Source organism: Sylvia atricapilla, chromosome 3 (assembly GCF_009819655.1).
Source record: "Sylvia atricapilla isolate bSylAtr1 chromosome 3, bSylAtr1.pri, whole genome shotgun sequence".
Taxonomy (NCBI): domain Eukaryota; kingdom Metazoa; phylum Chordata; class Aves; order Passeriformes; family Sylviidae; genus Sylvia; species Sylvia atricapilla.
The window spans coordinates 109269959-109291002 of NC_089142.1; the positions used below are offsets into that span (position 1 = coordinate 109269959).

At 40.0% G+C, this 21044-nt stretch overlaps 1 long non-coding RNA gene across 1 annotated transcript; it reads left to right on the forward strand.

Moving 5' to 3' along the window:
- The first annotated feature begins 1058 nt into the window (after positions 1-1058).
- Positions 1059-19717, forward strand: LOC136359705 (uncharacterized). Its single transcript, XR_010743320.1, has 3 exons — positions 1059-1282; positions 18566-18635; positions 19351-19717. It is a non-coding gene; the product is annotated as an uncharacterized lncRNA (long non-coding RNA).
- The last annotated feature ends 1327 nt before the right edge of the window (positions 19718-21044 follow it).

Below are 21044 nucleotides of genomic sequence, written 5' to 3' on the forward strand. Positions count from 1 at the left end.
AGACTTGCAATTGCAAGTCAGACCTGATTCCAAAATGCAGAGGAGGAAAGGAGCTTGCTGTGACTGTAGGGAGATATCAAGTAAAGAAGGCCACAAGCTATGAGGCCATACAAACAGGAATAATCATTTGTGGAATAGCATGAAGTAAATTCTGGAGTTCTGCTAGCAATGATAAATTCAAGCTATTGAAGTTATTTTGATTATACCACTATTACACAAGGAAATATTTATATTCTTCCTAACTTTCCTCAAATTGCTGGGGAAGAAAAACCCACCCAAACAAAACCCCAACAGAAACGTGGTGATCAGGAACCTGAAAATTAACTAAAAGTTCTGCTAGTTCACAGCACTAAGAAGGGTGTAACAGCAACAGGGTGTTGCATAAATGCAGGGATTGAAATTTGCAAGAGGAACAAACTTGGGTGGACATGAAATAAATAATCAAAGGACTTTCTACTGACCTGCTAAAATGGTCCAATTAGAGGCCAAGCCTACCAAGCTCAGGTTTAAAAAATGGATTTGCACATGGCCAGTCCTTTGACTGACTGCAGAGTGAGGCTGTGTCACGATGACTGTTGTTTCCTCTGTCAACACTGCTCTGGCTAATCCACATGAGGGACACAATTATGATTCCTTTAATAATATTAATGAGTTCTGTGTCTGTCCAGTTCTAGAGGAGACTGAATACACACCACTCCAACATTTTGTGCTTTACCTTGAGCCAGTGATGAACTGGTTAAGGCTCTTTTCAGCTCGTGGTGATTTTGTTCCAAAAGAAGTGTCAGGTGCCTGGTTCCTATTACCTCTTAAATACCTCTTTAGAATAGAAGGGTTAACTCCTCTCAGCTGTACAACAGACTTTAGTTTAAGTAAGAATCAGCATGAGAGGTTTCAATACTAAATTAGAACTTGATTCTAATTTAGTACAAAGTTCAAATTTGGTATCAAAAGTGTCAAGATTTGCATGTTAATTTGGCTGTGAATTTCCACGTGGGCTGCTGGACATCCTTCATTTGAAACTATTGTGCTGTAGACTTTGATTTCATTTAAAGGGGATGGAAAAAGCCAAAATCCTTGAGAGGATAATCCAGGGAGCCCTGAAACCAGCCTTTGAGCTTGTCCCTGCAATGAATGCAGTGCAAAACTTTATGAAGACAATACTTTTATTATGAGAATTGAGAAATTAAGTTATTTGTTCTTCAAACTCCCCCACAGAAACTGCTCAGTTGATTTCAGAGGATGAACATAAGTGAAAATTTTGTGATCAAGCATCTACTTACAGGTAAGAGCAAAACTCCAGTGGATTCTTGACATTTGGGAAAATATGAATCAAATTCTGGAGCTCTTGGCTTAGCTTTGTCTTCGAATATTGCATTAAGAAACGAGGCAGTAAAGTGCTTTTGGAGCTAGTGCTGGGTGGGAAGCAAAGGTAAGTCAGAGCAGAATGATAAATAATGTGTTGGACTCTGAGAGGAGAGGTGTCCTCTTGCTCCTGACACACTGTCAAGAAGATGTGTTACTGATTTGACTCTGTGTTGAAGAACACGCAACAGTTACTAAGTAAGTGGTTTTATAGGGAATCTCACCCATGTTACAATAAACGGAGCTCAAAGATAATGTGTCTTTTATGCTCTTACGCTTTTTGGATGATAACTGTGAAAAATTACCTAGGGAAGGTTAGCAAGCTGTACCTGTGGCCATTTTCTCATGACCCCCGAGTGATAAACTTTACTATCTTGGACCATGATGTGTTGTCAAATGACAGGTTTGCCTGTCTGGCCAACGAAAAGTAATTGAGGAGTGTTATGGTTTTACAATCCAAGTTTCACCAAATTTGTAGCTGTTTGAGCTGTTAGACCTGAAAAAAATAGGTCAGTGTTGACAGAATAAGGTTGGCTCTCACTTTTCTTCAGGTTTTGACTATACTTTGAGTGCATCTTGTACCTGAAAGCTTCATATGGGAAGCATGTAGTTTTCTGGAGGTATTGCTGTTGTAATTTCACTTACAGCTCAAGTTAGGATTTTTTTTTTTTGGTGTTATGGTACAATTTTTTTGGGTTGCTATTCTAAAATCATTATCTGGAATCCCAGATCTGCATGAATTTGAACAAGTAATTTGAGAGGCTCCTGTAAGTGGGGAATTGGGAAATCCCCACCAGCTGGAACCACTTAATAGTGGAAGCTTTGCTGACCTGAGGTTAGCTGTCCACAAGCCATTTATTTTTGTAGGTATGGGGCCAAGATATGGAGCAGCAAAATTGCTTCTCTTGCTCTATTTCTTACACCCTCCCCTTCGGCAGCGGTTTTATCTGTCATACCCATGTTGTGTCCTATATATTAGTAACTGGAAAAAAACCCAAAACAAAACCCCCCAAACAGATGTGTTTTGTGTGGTGATTGGTTTTTTTTTAAATACTTTTTAGTCTTGGGACAGAAATATCTGTGTAAACAGATCCTGATGGCTGAGGTTTTCTGTAGCTGTTTAATACCTGCTGACTCCATGGCTATTTTTAGTCACTATATGCATTAACTATTACTATTTTTAGGCAGCTTCTTCAAGTACCTTCATCTGCATGAAATGTTTTATCTTGCTACTTGGTGTTTGTCTAAGTCAAATAATAAAAAAGTGAAGTATAAAACCAGGATGCTTTACATCTGTTACACTTTTGTAGGTAAGTTATGTCCAGAAAGATGAAACATTAAAGAAAAAAGGTTGTTTTGACTACAAATGACTTTTAAACTACTGTAGGGAAAAAGACTTCACCAAGGGTATAATTTTGTTTTTGGTGCCACTGTTGTGATGCCCTGTTTCAGGGACGCAATTTGGTAAATAGACTTGGTAAATAACTGTAACCTCAGAACAACAAAAGCACTGGAAATCCTGAACTTCCTTGTACTGGGGAAAACAGATCTATATTTGTGCTACAGTAAGAAGATAGTTCATGATGGGTGGAAAAAAGCTTTTCCTTGAGTTTTGGATGAACTGAAGGATCCCGAGATGAAAATGTGGTTTTTCAGGTTACATATAGTGCAAAGGTGGTAGCACAGCTGAGATGAGACTGGTGCTCAGTATGTGTAAAACAGTAGAAAAGGTGTTAAATGAGCTGGAAAAATTAGGAATGATGGAACCAGTGTGGTGACCAACTGCTCTTCCTTTGCATGAAGTGCCTGAACTCATTGATGTGGACTCTGTGTACATATGTTAAAGGTAAATGGAGCAATTAGGATAGCATAGGAATTATGAACCAAAATTCCAAAGTAAACAAAGTGCTTAAATATACTTATGAAAGGAAAATACTGTTATATTAGCACTGGTCTTCAGCAGACCATATACTAGATTGAAGCAGCCAGTTATATAAAGGGAAACACTTGTGGGAGAAAAGTATGTAACCAACAAAGTTTGAGCTTATACCTCATGATTGAATGTTTTAGTGTGAAATAAATGAAAGGTAGATTTATTTTTTTTTTTTTTTGAAAAAAGGTTTTTCTATGTTAGGGAAATACTTTTTTTTTTTCTACTTAGGTTTGATATTAAGAAATGGTTTCTACAGGGTGCTAAGGTACACTTTTTCTAGCCTGCAGTTATCATGGATTTTCTTAAATTAAAAAAAAACCACAAGCAAACAAGAAAAAAATCCCAACTTGAAGGAACTCTGAGGGATTTGCTAGCTTATTATTTTGCCCTGAGGCAGGATCAATTTTACCTCTTATTCAAGACAGAAGTTCATCTGGCTTCACTTTAAGACCATTATGATAAAGAGTGAGTCTTCCTGCTTTCTTCTGTTCATGTTTGATTATCTCTACCTGGTATTTTGCCTTATCTGTGTAGAATAAGTAGTGAGTTTTTGCAGCAGCCTTTTGCACAGTGGAAGGCTGTTACAGTGTTCCCTCGAATGGGCTTTGTCACACAAAACAAATTCCCTAAGGGCAGTCAAATATAACACAAATAGAAAAAAATAATGTAGGAAAGACAAGGATGACACTCAAAGCCAAACCCAAATGCCAGGTGCAGAAACACTCACCCTGACTGCTTCTCAAATCTTTGCTTCTTGATGCAAGAGTTTTTCCTTCTAAATACCACCTTGAGGACAGAAATTGTTTTGTGGCTTTGCAATTCTGCCTCTGTAGTTTAAGGATTCCGTTTCTCCGCAATGTGGGGAGTTTTTTCCCAGTTCATAGCAAGTGGCTCTTTGCTGGGGTCTGCATTGGACAGGGCACAATCCTATGTGCATTCCACTTCCACCTTGTGGAGGGGAGGGATTAGATAAGTTGTTTCATGATCCACTCTGTCAAATAGCCTGAGAGACACCTTGCCTCCCATAAGACTTCCACATCTAAATCTCATCTATCAAAGGAAAGTCTGGTATTTTCTAGGATGCCACAATTTGTGGAAATGAATGAGCTTAATTAAGCTCATGGGAAGCACTCGCAAATGGCTAGAGATAAATATCAAATGGGGTCAATACACTGTCATGAGACTTTTGGCTTGTTACTGGATGTTCCCATCCCTTTGGGATGGCCTGGAGGGCAAGGACTTCTCAGAAGATTGGGGTCGGCCATGATTAAAGCTATATTTAGAAACTTTTTTAATTGCATAGACTTCAGGCACATTAGAGCTGACTGATTTTTTTTTTTTTTTTTTAATGGAACAGTTTTCTGTTAGAAAATGCAGTTTAGTGGAAATTGGTGTGTTCCATGGGAGTGTGACAATCTGATTGTAGCTTTTGACAGAAAGGGAAAATTAGCTCAATTTGCCAGTGCTTTTATAATATGAGTGTGTCATTTGGACAGCGTGTGCCTTATTGAACTATTTGACATGTTTCATGTTGGAACTCAAAGCAGAATTCGAGTAATTGTACTCTTACCAAGATACCAGTTTGCATATATGATAACTGTTATCTTCTACACAATAATTTGTTGATGATAAATCATATTAAAGTGGAATACGTGGGTAGACACAAAACTTCTATTGTGTCACTGCCACAGAATGTTACTTATTATTTTATTCTAATAAAATAAAAATCAGGTTCTAGATTAAATTCTTATAAAAATTTAGAAATGCTAGAATTTCTTGTAAAACAGACGTTGTCCTCATCTTGAGGAAGAGTTGGCAGAAAATTAAAAACAAATCTTGATATAAATAAACTCTATTGATGATAAAGATATTTACCAGTTTTGTGAGTCTGGAATGAAAGTGGTGGTCTCAGATTTTTCTACAGGAAACATAAAACACTGGAAAGTACTCACTGACCATGAATGGTGACCAACACAGTAAAAATCAGAGGTCTGGGAAAAAAATACTGTAGGAACACAGATTATATAAAATAATTTGGAAAGCCAGCCTCAGGGAGAGCCTGGCCTCCAGTTCCTAATGGGTAGCTGGAAATCTGGAGCATTGAGACGTAAAGGAATAACCATAAGAAAAAACAATTTGAGCATTCTGGATGTACCCAAACATTTTTTATGTAGATCAGTGCCACCAAGAAATTTCTTTTGAGCAAGTCGAACTCTTGTACTTTGCAGGGGACACAATCAGGCAAGTTGTAAAGGGACATGGAAAAAATGTTCATTGGTGTGATGGGGATCAGCTCCTGGATTTCTGTTGCAACCTGCTGGCTCCTGCAGTGGGTGGATTGGCAACAAATTCATTTGCACTTCTTCTCTGGGGAGAGGAAGATGTTTGCTGCCTGTCAGTTTGGAGCTCATTTTAAAGGGTAGGTGGACTGCTTAAGACTAAAAACCCAAGGAGACCAGTTCATGATTATAGTGTTAGAGGAGGAAAGTGGAAAAACATAACACGAAGTCTGAGGGTGTCTTGCACTAGTCTCCAGTTTTAGCTTGTACTTGGCATTTCCCCTTTGATATTTGTTACAACCAGCAAAGGATCTCCTTGCAAGAGCTGTTTCTTGAGAAGAATTTGACATCTAGGTTTGATTTGTGGTTGAATTGGGTGCCTACTTTTCAATTTGCACAGTGGGTTATAATTTTGGATGTTTGTGGTTTGCTTCTAGCAGTTTGGTGTGAGGAGTGGGCAGATGTGATATACCTGGGATGGTTTGGACCACGAAAGGATCGCAGTGTCTGCACAGATGAAGTGCAGAGATAACCCTGCAGAGTGGATGTTTCTACCTTCATCCTTTCAGAAACTCAGTTCTAGTTTAGTTCCATATTTTGGAAACATCCCATTGGAAGTGTTATTTTTAGCACTATGGCATATTTTTGTTTCCCTTTCTCAGCAGCATGACTATGTTGCATTCATGGCTTGAGCAGTTCAAAGCCAGCCCTGACTGATGCCATCAAGCATAGCTTGTGTCTCCAGAATCCCAACAGTTTTCCAGTCTACAGATGACACAGAACCATACATTGGACCCACAAGTTAAAATTCTTAAGCAGTACCGTTGGTGAAGGAAAAATTTTTTGTGTTACATGAGCATATAGGAGAGCATTTTTATCTTGGTTTATTTTTCACGTTAAAAAAATAGGAAAATAATATAATGCAACTTAATATATGCTGCTGTGTCCCATCTTGAGGGATGAGTGTGTCATTCCATATGCTGTAGCTAAACATAAATGAACTGTTATTAATGATTGCCATAATGTTTTCTAGCAGTTAGCTGGCTGTGATTCTAGGAATTTTTTTCCACTGTGTTTTGAAGGGTTAGGTTATTTAAACTTACTATCAAATAGAATCAGATCAAAGTGAGCTAATTTTTCTTAAACACTAATCATTTTAAGGCTATTGAACTAAATATAGAGTCAGTTCATTAAATCATTAAAACAGCCTGCAATAATGCTCACAAAGTCATTATAGTGCTATTCCCCAGCCAGAGAGGTGGTGTTGCCTTAAGCACAGTTTAATCAAATTAGATGGTGGGTTATGTCCTGGGGTTTCTCCTATTGATATTCATTAAAAATACATGATTTATCACTAATCTCTGTAAGGTATATCCTACTCCTCCAAATGAATTTTGTAAATGTCAGGGGGAAGAAAACAGAATAGTTTATTGTTATAAGAATTTAAGTGTGGTGTGATCACATTTACATTTGTATAATATGTAATTTAGTGATAGATGATAATTTTAATGTGCCTTTAAAATTTCTGTCCTTAGTTAAAAAGTTAACAAAAATGGAAACCCCTCAGGAATAGCCACTTTATATTTTAGTGCTGGATAAGCATATGAATTAACTTTGGAACGAATTATTCTGTAGATCGTCATATAGTTTCTCCTGTAGATTGTCTATAAAAGTTCACTGTTTAATATAATGTACTCCTTTTGGCACCATTTTTCATTTTTTCCTTTTATTTGGAACAGTTCTGTTTTGTAACTCCTCTGTCCTCTCCTCTTCATTAAGGCTTGCCTTGCATTAAACAGTGAGGAAACATGGATGAGAAGACCACACACAAGCATTCCCCTCTGTGCTGTCACCACTGCTCCTTTTAAGTGAAAATTTCTTCATTAATACAATGCTTTTTAATCCTGTAACATTCTAAAAATGGGGTAGATTGACTGTCACCTAACACTCAAACATGCAGCTTGTTTATGGTGCTGGTGAGGCTCTAGCACACTTGTGACAAGGATGAAACAGTTGATTAGTGGTTATTTGGAATCAGTACAATCTTATTTCCTCAAACTGGAATTTGCCTGAATTATCCCAACTCTGAAGAGCCCCATGAATTTCCATCATTTTTGTATGGCTGTTACTTATGAATCTTTGATACCACTTGTAAGCCCAGCTGAATATCCCCAGTGATACCTCTTGCTCTGAGGATTTCTTGGTGTTGTGTTGTCACTTCTGCTATGGGAAGAGCTACCTAGTGAACTTGGTTATGGCTCCTCCAGTGCTTTCCTTGGGTCAGAGTTTTAAAAGAATAGATTTGAGATTTCTGGGAGAAATTAATCAAGTTCTCAGTGCCCTGAAAATCTTCTGTCTAAGCTCAGAGTTCACCCAACATTGCTTAGCTCATGGCTTTGCTATGTGGACAGTAGGAAACTATTGACTTCATTGTTGGGTATTAGTCATGTTACCACAGAATTGCCACTTAATTGAGACTGGCTTGAATTAAAACATAAGTTGTTGTAATTACTGAGGTGATGATGTAATTACTGAGAAGTTCGTATAACAACACTTGCAGTAGGAACTTCAGGTGTGGTTTTAAAACCCTGTCCCACTTGAATTTGTCAGCTATGCCAAAAGCTATTGTCAATTACTCTGAGGTAGATCTGAACAGATTGCTGCTGTCATGGGCTCTGCTGTTGGTTTACACTGACACATCTGAAATAGGAGCTTGGTTCTACACCTCATAGAAATGGAAAAAATTCTTCTAGGTGGGTAATTACTCTGCTGGACACTTGAGTACCTGTGGCTTTGGATTTGCTGGGCTGTAGCTAAACGTAATTGTGATTCTAGAGCAGTTGAAGCCTCTCTAATTGGTAGTGTTGAAATTCCCCCCTGCCTCCTGTACACTGGCACAGGAGCTTGTCTCATATTAAGGTAAGCAAGTTGAGGAACCTCAACCTGCAGAAAAGCTTTCATATTGACAGCTGAGCTCATCCTAGGATGTCTTACTGGGGGGTTTGACAAACCCCAGTTCTAGGTGCAAGGAGGAGCTCAACTATGTACAACATGGTGAGGGAGAAAGCATTGCTCCTGGCCTGCCTGAGAGGGGCTGGAAAGAGCACAGAGCTGAACTCTGAGTTAAAGAACAGTAGTGCTTTGGCTTGTGATCTTCTTCCCAAACGTGTGCAGGGTTTTTGTTTGTCTGTTTGGTTTTTTTTCATACTGAAGTTCAGTGAGTTTTCTGAAAATCTGAGCTTTTGTTCTACACTTTCTAGCTCTCGTTTTGTGAAGGAAGGCTTGAAAACCTGCCCTAAACATAATGAGGTTCCATTGACTAAGACTTAAGAGTTCAAATAGAGAAGATACTCTCTTTTCTTAACTGGCTGCCCATGTCATGGTTTATAACCAAACCCCTGACATTTCTGGAATGTGAGTCGCGGTTATTGGATTTTTTTTTTCCCATGTGCTGGGCTGGAACAGTGGAGTAAAGGAAGCAGCCTCAGAGGTAGGTGAGTGGCACAAAAGCCTTGTCTGGGGGCAGGAGCTGCTGGTGCAGGTGCAGTGTGTGAGGCACTGTCTGCACGCAACCCCAGTGCAGCTGTAGTGTAGGTCTGGCAATCAGCCCGTGAGCCTTAATCCTGCAAATACACATCACACGATTCATTTTAGACTCGTGAGAAGCCCAGCCTAAATGAAATCCTATTAAATTGTGGGTCTAGTGCTAATTAAACCTCTGCCTTTCAGTGATTTTGTTAGTATTTTTGTGAGATTACATATAATGTATAGGTAAGAATACACATATAGGATTTGTTCTATCATTTTTTTAAAGGCAATATATAAAACATTTGTTATTTTCCTGTGCTAAGTCCCCATAATAAAGTGCTGATGAATGAGACCATCTACTTTACCTGGTTTTACTTTCATTTCAAAACTTTCCAAAGCAAAGTGTGAGATACAATAGGGCAGCTGGCTATTATCCATAGGCTCTTCAGCTCCAAAGCCTTTAAGGTGAGATGTGAACAAGACTGTGCCTTAATTATCGGCAGCAACTAGCTTGGCTTTTCAAAGTAATAAATGGGGGTCCTTACAAAGTCTCTTCTTAAGTAGCTAAATGCATAATCCACCCGGGATATTGTTTTAAAATTCATTTCATCTTCAGTAATTTGATCAGAGAAAGAGTTGTATTGGTCATTTCTCTTGTGTAAGAACTGTGTCGCACCTAGGGGCAAGGAACATTTATTTTCATGATTAATACCTGTGAGTTTGATGGCCTAATGAGAAAGCCCTATATGTATTTGAAATAAAATTACCTCTCTTTTTTTTTTTCTTTTTGACCCTTTGTTTAATGCATGTAAACACTTTGACTACTGTCCTCCTTGTGGGTCTGAAGATCCTGTAACACCCTCATAGCATTTGTTTGTATATGTAGTTGCAATATTAAGGTATGGGAGTTCCAAACCAAGTCATTTTAGATGGACACTTGTATACAGTTGTGTAACTTATTACATTTTTCAAAGTTGAATAGCCCTGGAACTGTGAAAGGGAAGTTAATGGAATATTTTGCCCTACTTTACCTGGCACCCATCCAACCTCACCAAGAAATCTAGTGCTGGGTTTTGTGTTGCTATGAAGTCTATCAGTCCCTTCACTGCAACCTCCTCTTTGTTGAAGTCCAGTTCAAAATACATATATGTACCAGAAAACAACCCTACTTAGTATATTCCTACCTGCACTGTTTCCATCTCATGTAATGGCTTGGCTTAAAAGTATTTTTAAGGGATTTTAAACAGCTCAGTCTACCCTCTTCTCCAGGTTAAAAGCAGCATTAGTCCTTAATGATCTCACTGCAGTGTCATCTGTCCTTTCTTTAATGTCAGCTCTTCCTATAACTTGTCTGCATTCAATTGAAGATCCTTGGTGTGAAGGGTATGCCTTAATTCCCCAAATCCTTTATATCCTTATGGCTTTGAATTAATGCTAAAACATTCATACTTTATTTGCTGGTGTGATTTTGTACTTGTTTTCCTTTGGTTCTCCTGCTCCTTCAAAATCATTCACTGAAAGTGCATCTTGTTTGGTGAAGAGCCAAAGAAATTAAAGGAATGCCTTGGAGTGGGCTGGGAAAGAAGGACATGGAGCCCCCACGATGGGAAGGGAAATACTGAAAGATAGGCTCACCTGTTAGAGCTACTGGTGTCATTAAATACTCATCCATGGTATCCAGAAGCTTAAGCGAGTAGCCAGAACTCCACTGTGTAAGGCAATTAAAATGACTGATGCCTTAATAAAAAGGCAGCATGTAGGTGATATTTTGGCTGTTTGGTGTTGTATTGGCACGATTTAAAATCGGCCTTTTGTTTCTGTCTTGTCATCCACCACCGCAAAAGTTAACTTCAAAAACAAGAAGCAATTGTTCCAGTTGGATAGAGATGCCCTGAGAAAGGTTTGGAGTAGCTGGCTGTGGCCCACCTCATTCAAGTCACCTGGGCATTAATGTGATAGTCTGCTTGCAACACTAGGAATGCCCAGCTGCTGATCTGGTTGGTGCCAGCACAGGTAGGAACACAATTCTGAGAAGAGCAAGAGCCAGTTCAGTATCTGTGGGTCAGAACACGAGTGAGCAGCCTTGGATGGGGCTGTGTGGCCTGGTTCAGTGCCTTGTAGAAGGAGTTGAGCCAACTTACTGTAAGTCATGTAGCCATCAGAAGGTGACCTGGGTTAGGTCCTCAGCTGACAGGCACTGGGTGAGAAGCAGCATGTGACAATGCAGTGGTGCTTTCACCTCAGATAGTGGCATCTTTGGACTGAGGTTGTTTGGCCGCTGCCATTAACTCCAAGATGCTGAGCCTTGTTTAATAAAGCAAATGTTACGTTAAAACATAATTGAGTTAAATCAATAGCTGTGCTACTCTAAATGGAGTGCTGGTGGAGACAGTGCCCCTAGTTTTCTTTTGAGATGCGGCTGTTAAAATTAATTTCAAGAATTAATCCTTCCCTGTGCAGAAGATGAAGCACATTAAAGACTGTGGTTGTTTATACTTATTGTGTCCAAAAAAAAGGATAGTGCAACTGAGAGAAGCAGAAGTTTTATTTTACCAGAGAAGAGGAAGTAGTAATTCTTGAGGGGGGGGTCTCTGAGGACTTTTGCCATTAGGTCAAGACCCAAGATTGGAAGATCAGGGTGCAGGGTGGAGTTCCCCTCTTGTCTCAGCATATGAAACCTGCTTCTTGTGACCTGTCACGTAATCATGGTCTGTTAGTCACTTTTTCCCCTGAAAACGGTTCCTGCAAATAGAATAAAACATTCTCTCATGTTGATGCAAAAAGTATAAGTATTTAACAATTTTACATTTGCTTTAGTTAACAACTTGTGTGGTAGATTTACCATCCACCCCCTAAAATAAAGACTGATGTTTCCATTAATTACACAATTACTACTTTCTAGCAGGATAAATCAGCCCCTGCTGAGCTCCAGGCTGCCACAGCTAGTCCATTACCTATGCCTGAATTCAATACTTTAAAGCTGACTTCAATATTTCTTTCACAAGCAGTACCTGTCTGAAGGCTCCTAGACATAACCACAGACACCTATAATGTCAGTAGAATCCCTGCCTTCTGGGCAAGTCTGAATCACTTCCTTTGTATTTATCAGAGATAAAAAGTAAACATGCTTATGGAACTTATCGCGTTTCCATCCTGCTTGTAACATCACGTGTGTGCACATCTGAATGCACAAACCCATAACATGAACTCAACTTTGAAAGCATCTGCTTGTTTGATTGGTAAATCAGGTATTTCCCTATGAATTTGACATTGTCCTGACTTTATTCGCCAGGGGATTTTGAAAGAGTGTCCAGATGCTGTAAGCCTATTGGCTCATGGTGGTTTTCTCACTGATTTCCACATTCACATGTGCATCTGATGTGTATGGTGTGTGTGAGCACGTTATGTAAATCAGACTTTATCTGCTCAAAGCACTGCTCAGGAGTGCATGATTTGGCAGTGGAAACAATTTTTTAATAAGTGATGTCTGGTATTAGTTCTGGCTGTTATCTTTTCAGACTAGACAGGTTTTGGCTGTTGCACATTTTTGTCCCGCTCTCTTTCATCCATTGTTCTTTTTACCACTAGTCTCTCACTGCTCTCAGTGCCTTCCCAGATGTTACCCAGTCTGGAATGGCTCGCCTGTCATTGCTGTTCATAACTTGCCAGTTTGGTTTGACCTTTTGATGTGTGGTGGAGCTGAATTCTCCTTTCTTGGTAAGTGAAAATGTATTTTCTGAAGCTCCGTGGTTTGGGACACTGTATGTACAGAAATGTTTTTATGGTGATTATTGTGGTAATGAAAGACCTTTTGAGTTCTCAGCAGTCAAAAGAGTCACTTAGAATAATGAAGATATTTGAATACAAGGCCAGTAGGTTCATTCCTGTTTTACTTCAGGGTCTCTTAGGAACCTTCTCTATGTTCACAGCTACTTTTTTGTTGCTTGCACTTCCTCCTGTGTCTCATCTTTACTCCTCATGACGTTGATATCACTTGACATGCCTGGCCAGCCTACAGCGTCTGAAAGAAGAATTCCTTCTTTCTAATGATCTGTGCCTTGTGATTTGGTTGTCTTATATATGACTTCATACCTGCTCAAATCACATTCTGATTGCTGTCTTTTTGAGTAGCCATCTTGAGAGAAAAGCAGATACAAACACTTATGAAACTCAGTTTGGGTGGATGCATTTTCTGACATCAGTGCTGTGTAGCTCATTGGGATTGAGCCCACATTCTGCTTCACTGAACATCCCTTTTCATGTGGCAGTGCCCTGATGTTGGTGTCCTTGCTCACCGGTTCCTTGTGAAGGCTATTCTGCACTGAATTAACAGTGTCTTGTTTATACTAGTAGTTTTTCTGCATCTAAAGGGCTCAAAAGATGGTGTCAACAAGCCCTAATAACCTCTGAGCCCAGCTGCATTTTTAGCAGTGATATCTTCTGAGTTGCTTTCCAGACTCCGCTTGTAGCTTGTGCAATAAAAACAAGGATGGGCTGTGTGTAGTTTTGTAGCTGTTTCCAGCTTCAATGTGTGAAACTTTTTCCCATATTTGTGCTTTCTAGCAAACACCTGAAGATACAGCTGTGCTCTGCCACCTCTTCTGCCATCATGTCTCCTGTGCCCATACCCCAGAACAGTTTTGATTCCGAGTCTCAAAAATCCTGCTGGTTGCTTTTGCTGAGGACATCAATATTCCTTTGTGGCAGGCTGGTTCCCACATGGCACTCCTTGGCATCTGCTGGTGCCCACTGTGCTGTGAGGCAACTGCTGTCCTTCCACAACACCTTGTGCCTGTGTCTCTGGCAAAGAATACTGAGGCTGCTCTGGCAGTCCAGGTAGTATTTCTTGATGAGTATTTTTTAAAGGCTTTGCACAACTTCTTTTGTGTCTATGCACGAGTGCTGTTACCTGGCTCTAGGAAGGAATCGGGTGGGTATAGAGGCCAGGAGGACCCCAAACAATTACCTGCCTTTTCAGTAGCCTCATGCTGCTTATCCAGCTTGTGGGTTCTGTGGCTTTAGCAGTGGCGTCTTCAGCATTTATTTTATTGCTCCTGTAATTTTTCTTTCATATCAGGGGTGCTTGATGAAGCAGATACTCTCCTGGTTAGGCTGTTTTACCTTTCAGGTCTAACATGCCTGGGAAACATCAGCTATTTCAGAAACATTTTGGTAATACCAGAGAGATGTCTGTCCTTTGAGCTGGGGCTTTCTGTGTGGGCATGTGTATGGCTGGTGAATGTCTTTGAAGATGCTTGCATTCCACTTATACTTGCAAAAACATGGCTGATTTGCTCCCTGAACTTTTTAGGGACCCAAACTTTCATCTTTACAGGCCCTTACTGTTGACCTTACTTACACAATGTGGAAGTGGGACTTCAGAGAGGGGGCTGAGATGGTTAAGGTGTCGCCTGAAGTATGGAGGAATGAAGCCTGTGTGTCTGCTCAAACTGAGCAGATGAGGAATCTGAACTTCCTAAGGGAGTACTTGAACCAGCAGGTAGCTGATTACCCCAGGGACTCTCCCTCTCTGCTTGTTTCCTTGCTTGAGGAAATGGATATGAATCCTGCATTGCTCTGATGCTGGAAGGGAACTCTTGCTGGATGCTACTGATTGTGGGGAAGACAGGCAGGATGCTGAAATGCCACCTATGCCTATACATTTAATGTGTGATCAGTTCTGGAGCTTTCCCTATTGAGTAGTGCTTCTGTGCCTGTGGAACAGCTTGTATCCAGGCAGTTCCATGCCTCAGGCTGAGCATTTCAAAATCAGAAGGCTTTGAAGAATCTATGAGAGGATAAACTTCTCCCATGGTGCGTGCAGTTGCATTCATGACTTCAGGTAAAACAATGGCTTCTGTGCTAGGAGTTTTTCATCCAGGTGTTCTTTCTGCTTAGTCTACTTGCAGATTGAATGCTATGGTTGCTGGGTCGTTTCAATTTTGCTTTTCTGGGTGCAGTGTTGTTTTCTTCTTTTGTGTAATGCTGTGGAACTTCTTGTAGCTCAGTGCTGTCACTGATGACCTACAAGCAATTTGATGTTGCTTTTTTTTTTTTGTGCATTGGTGTTATCCTTGACTGCTAAACTATTTCAGTCTTTGACCTTGGCTGGTTTGCATCACCCTAATATCACTTATGTCCAAAAGTTGAAAGTAATTGTTTTAATAACATTAGAAAAATTGCAAGGTCTCCAAAGGTAGAAAAAGCCAGAGTCAAAGCTGCTTGGAGAACTTAGCTAAACTTAGTCATGTAAAAGGATGAAAGACCCTGAAATTTTGAAACCATGCTCTGCTTCCCCAGTTCACAAACAGAAGACAAATCTGATAGTAGGGGTAGAATGGTGTGTGGGCATGCAACTAAAGACACTTTGAGTGTCCTAAAGAGCCCAACTCAAGGAATCACTGGTAATATTCATCTTAGGGCTTCTTAAACTTTTGAAGCCTTAAGTTGGCAAACAAAAAGATTAAACTTGTGTAGGTTTTGATGAATAATTTCCCATGTTTGGGGGACAACAGAGGACAAGCTTTTTAGCCCTGCCCCATGGATATCACTATTTGCATTAATGGAATAATGGAGAGCTGCAGTAAATTGCCTGACAGTCTGAAAACAGAGCGGGATATTCTGCTTGCAAGAGTATTATAGATACTTCTAATGATACAGGTAAGAATTTAAAGGTATTCAAGCCAATTCAAGTCCAGATGCAAAGAATGTATACTCCCATCCCCACACAAAGAAAGGGTGCTGACAAGAGGTGCAGGATACAGTGACTGTTCCCTTTGGAAGCAGATTGATCAGTGTGTGTCAGCAGCCTCTTCCAAAACCGGGAAGTCTTCTGTTCAAGTGTTTGCCTACCAGATTTCTGGTCTCCAGTGGGAATACTGAAAAGATCTGCTCTGTGGATTTTAATCTGTGCTTGGGATCTCTCAAGCCAGTGGCTAAAAGATGAAGACAATTGGTTTGGAACTTGAATTCAATTATGTTTCTTTTATGTAGATACAGTGAATTCGGTATGTCATATCAATATGACAAAAAAAGGGAAGTGAATTATCTTGGGCCCTGAAACTATTGTTGGAGAAGGAAAAGATTTGTAGATGTTAGTTAACATACTTTGACAACTATTTGCCAAAGCCATTCATTACATCTGCCTCTGCATTAGAAAGGGCACAATATTTCATTTTACATTTCCTTTCACAAATAGAAAATTAATTGCATAGACTTGCAGAAAGTGCAGATATAACTCATTATGTATTGTTAAGGCTGTCTGTGATAAATTTATCAAGCTTAGACAAAAAGTACTCTGAAATCACAATGGATCTATCTTAATTAATGTTCATTAAGTGACAGTTACACCTGTTTGGAAACGGGAGGTAAAAGGCAAGTTTTCCAGAAGCACAGTAACATAGTGGTCTCTGGTTATAGAGGAAGCTGGCATTCATGAACTATACTTTGATTTGAGCCCTGTTGCCACCTTTCATGAATAACATTCAAAGTCCTGTTTTGCAAATGAATTATTCCAGTGTATCTGTGGGGAAAAAAAAAAAAAAAAAAAAAAGAAACAAACTGGGTTGTTATGACCATGCAATAATGGTTATCTTGCTGCTCCTAGTGATGTAATTGAACAGTTATACAGGGTGAAGGTGAACCCATTAAAGTCCATCTCTATAATGCAGTTATGACATATGCTGTTTATAGAAGTCTCCAGCCATAAAACTGTCCTACTGTTATCCATTCTTGGTTATATTGCTGATACAGCTTATCTCTGCTGGTGCCACTGGAGTGGTGCTGTGGAGACTGTCCTTAATGACAGCAGAAACCAGAGGGTGATCAGAAATGGTGTCACAGTTTACAGAAAGAAGCAGCCAACAGGAGGAAGTTCAGGACACCAGGACATGTTACTGCCATGTACCAAGTTGCCTTAGCAAAGAAATACCACAAGATGGAAAGATAAGGGAGGAAATGGGAAGTTTTGTGCTTTTGGCTGAAAGAAGACCAACTTGCTGATGGATGGCTGAGCACTGAGAAGAGTTTTCAACAAGCTGATATTTCACTCTGGTTTCATCTGGATTGAGGTTACAGGGGGAAGAGCACAAGACTGGCAGCCAGTGGCTCCCGGGCTGAGGCCTTACAAGGGTGAAAGGGGAGTGTGGTGAGCACCAGTATCTTCATTATTGTCAATCTACAGTAAAACACTTGCTGTAAAGACAGCCCGAATATGGATTTTTAAGTTCTGCAGTTGTTAGATTATGATAGAAGTTAGATTCCTAATACTTAGGAATTATCTTGTTATCTGCAGGTTAGGTTTCACAGATCATCTGCTCTTAGAGCTTTTGTTACAGGCCTCACTTGCATCTGGTGGGTTATAAACAGTCTGAAACTTCTGCTTTTCCTGGGTGCTTTTCTGACACCATCCTCTGACCTACATTTCACCCCTTCCTGCACTCCTCTCCTCCACTCTGAATTTTTGGAGTGCTGAGATCAGCTCTTTATTTTTACCAGTGCTTTTTAGGTTTGTATTCTAACAACAGAAAATGCAACTAAGTTTAATGCAGTGTCTTTCTGTTTTTCTTGTTGTGTTTGCCAAGAAACTCAAACTAAAAAAACCCCAACCTGCAGAAGTCAGTATCAGCCTATTTCCTTAGTTGCTTCAAACAGTTCTAGAGTTCCTTGAGTTTTTCTTCTCAGCTATGCAGATGTGAAACATTCCTCCCTCAGTCTGAGCATGTACAGACCTCTCAGTGGCAGAGCACGATGGAATTTGTGTGATGCACATACCTCATTCCAGTCACAAGTGTCATTAACCCCAAAACTATATGACAATTTTCACCAAACAAGCCTCAAACTCAGACTTCAGAATGTAGGTATTTTTGGTTTGTTTTCCTGCAATAGTGTTTGTTTTACTTGGCTTCTGAGATTATCAAGGGTTTAGTAATGCAGGGATCTGCCTAAATAAGTGAGTTAAAAGGAATCTGGTGGAGAAGATCTAGTTGTTGGGTTTTGTTTTGATCTGTAGGTTAATGTGTGCAGGTCAAACAATCCTTCATTCTGCAAGGACACTGCTGCTGATGTTGGTGGAAGGAGTTTGCAAACACATCTCAGTGCACTTGCTGTTTTAGTGATGGACCCATTTCCTCTCTGTTTAGAGCCTTGTTACAGCCCTGTTCTGTAGGAAAATACACAGTGGTGCTAAAAGGGCATATTTCCCTTCCTTTCTTCTGTTTCTTTCCCTGCTGCAGCTCCAAATGTACTCTCTGCTATTCACCACTGTCCCATTTTATCTGTTACAATGCTGTCAGCAGAACAGCTGATGCTGACCTCCTGCATGCCATTGTTATGCTTTAGTACCAACACCCCAAGGTACATGACAGGGTTTTCATTTCTGGGCTGTTATTTGAAATTCTAACTTGGGTAGGTTTCTCAGCCTTGGTTAAAACTCTGGGCATGAACTGAAGATTCTCTTTCACAGACAAACAAGGGAAAAAAGTTCTCACACCAAAGAATTGGAATATGCTGTTCAGGCTCACAAAATATACCAAGTAGGAAGAATGAAGCTCCTGGCTTTGAATTTAGCACATCAGTGCTGTGTGGACTTAGATTTATGATGTCTCAGCCTTTTGATTCTCCTGCACTTTCCAGTGATGGTTGTCCCTGCTTTTTTCATCTTACTGACAGAAGACCTTGAGGTTTAATCACATGTGACTTTCACTTCTGTCAGTGCCATTCCTAGATTGGATTAGAGATTAGAGGTTTGTCTTCTTTTTCTTCATCCTTCTCCTGGCTCTATGTATCTGAGTCTACTGACCTCCAGTCTCTTTGAGATCAAGCTACTGTGTTCAGCAAAGATAAACCTGGTTCTGTAATCTGAAAAGTTGCTCCCTTTCAGTCAATAATTACCCAGAATTTTTGGGGATTTACAGCCCTGTCTATGTTAAGAGCTCAACCCATTCCCTGACTGTGATTTAGAAGATGGTGGAAAGAAAAAAGGAAGATTTTTGAGGAGTTGTATGTTTTTCATTTGCTTCCAGAGCTGCTTCCATGCAGGACTTCTAAATCAACTTCCACAATCTTTGGTGTAAACCTTTGCTTGCATCCAAGAAACAAGTTTTCTATGTCAGTTGCATTATGATAAACCTGAATAGCCATTTCTGGTGTCCAGCTTTGAAAACTTTGATTCTTCTCAAATAATATTTAGGAAACAGAATAATGGGTAGTGTGCCTCTCTGACTTATGTTGCTTTCTGGAAATCTGTAGAACTACAGATGAAGAATATGGATCATAGGTTTAAGATGCAAGACTAGGTTTATTTAATAGGATTGGTATGTGTCATACAAGGTGAGCCCATAAGCCATGGTTTGGCACAGCACACAAAACATCCAGGTAACCTTAAGCAACAGACTAGTTTCAGTTAGATCCTTGTCAGGGTTACACCAATCAATTTAAGAAGAAACAGAATGTAACTTCTGTGACACAGATTCCACAAACTGAATAATCCATAATTAATGTTACGAGGACTTTAAGAGGTAGAACAGTGCAGAAATACTCTATGGCTTCTTCCCTGTCCATGAAATACTCAGTATTTGCAGTGAACCTTTACTGAACTGGAACATACCTCACAGAAGTTTACAAAGAAATTGTATTTGAATTGTACTGTAATTAAAAAAAAAATAGTGAATTCTAATTACCTACAGCAAAAAATGGGCTGTTAAAGTAAGATTTCCTGATTTCTATTACTTAGCTCATCTCAAAAGCTGGTGGGTATGCATAAATGTGAGAGTCCTTAGAAGTTGAAATTATTTGGATTAAAAATCGTACTGCAATTACAGATATAATATGGAGATAGAAACGTTGGTGGAAAAGTGCCCTGTTTCCACACTGCCCATCTTTATTCCTTCACAGGAATAGTTGAAAATGATCAGTGTCCCTCAGTAATGCAGAGCCCTGGTGAAATGCCCTCTTTGGGCTCCCTCTCTGCAGGCCAAGGGCAATAATGCCCCCAGCTGCTGATCAACACCAGCACCAACAATCTCTCTTCTGTGTCAAGCAGAAGTCCCAGTCTAGTTCAACCAGTTCAAACAGCTGGTTTGAAGTCACCCAGCTGATTTTATCTGTCATGTGTTAGGAAGGGAACATCTGAGCTCCTCTGCAGACAGGGGAGTGGATGAGAAGAGTTCACAGCAGCACTGTCCTCAGTTGGACTGTGAAGAATCTGTCAATGGTCCAATTGTCTTCACAGGGTCTTTTGTGCTATAGTTAAGGCACTGCCTGTTGTGTGTGGACAAGGCTGAACGCAGAGGAATGGATCTGTGTAGATCAGTCATAGCCACATCAGTCAGGAGAGAGAGATTGCTGTGTGGGGCAGCTGCACTGTAAAGAAAAAAGGGAATGCTCTCTTCCTTTCCCTGCAAAGCCATTCCTTCCTTCCCAGCTCCTGCAACTATCTGCTCCAAGCTGTTTTTCCACTAGATTATCTGCAGAGTAGTTCTACAAAGAGCAGAAGCAATAGAAGGACTCGAGAATTTCTTTTTGATGTCCTGCTGTGTTCCAGGTCAGCTTGATACAAGATACACAGAAGTGGCCACCAGACTATGTGTCTCTGCTATGAGTGAAGAGTGAGTTTTTTCCCTTCTCAAGATAAGGGGTGTGCAAGAAGCTCCTGGTTTTGGAGTTTACTAGCTCATCACAATCTGCTCCTTGCTGGAGATCACCAGAATGGAGGGGGAGATCAATGAAAATTTACTTATCCCAAGGGACAGCGCAAGCTTCCTCAGTTTCACAACCCACCATGACTCACCCAGCTATGTTTGCTTTTTTCTGTTTGATAGAATTGATGTATTTTACACTGAGCTGTATTATGAACAGAGTCCAAAGCTACTGCATGTGATGGGATTGATTCTTTGTAAATCAACTATTTTCTGTTCCAGGGTTCAAGCTCAGAATGTCATAGT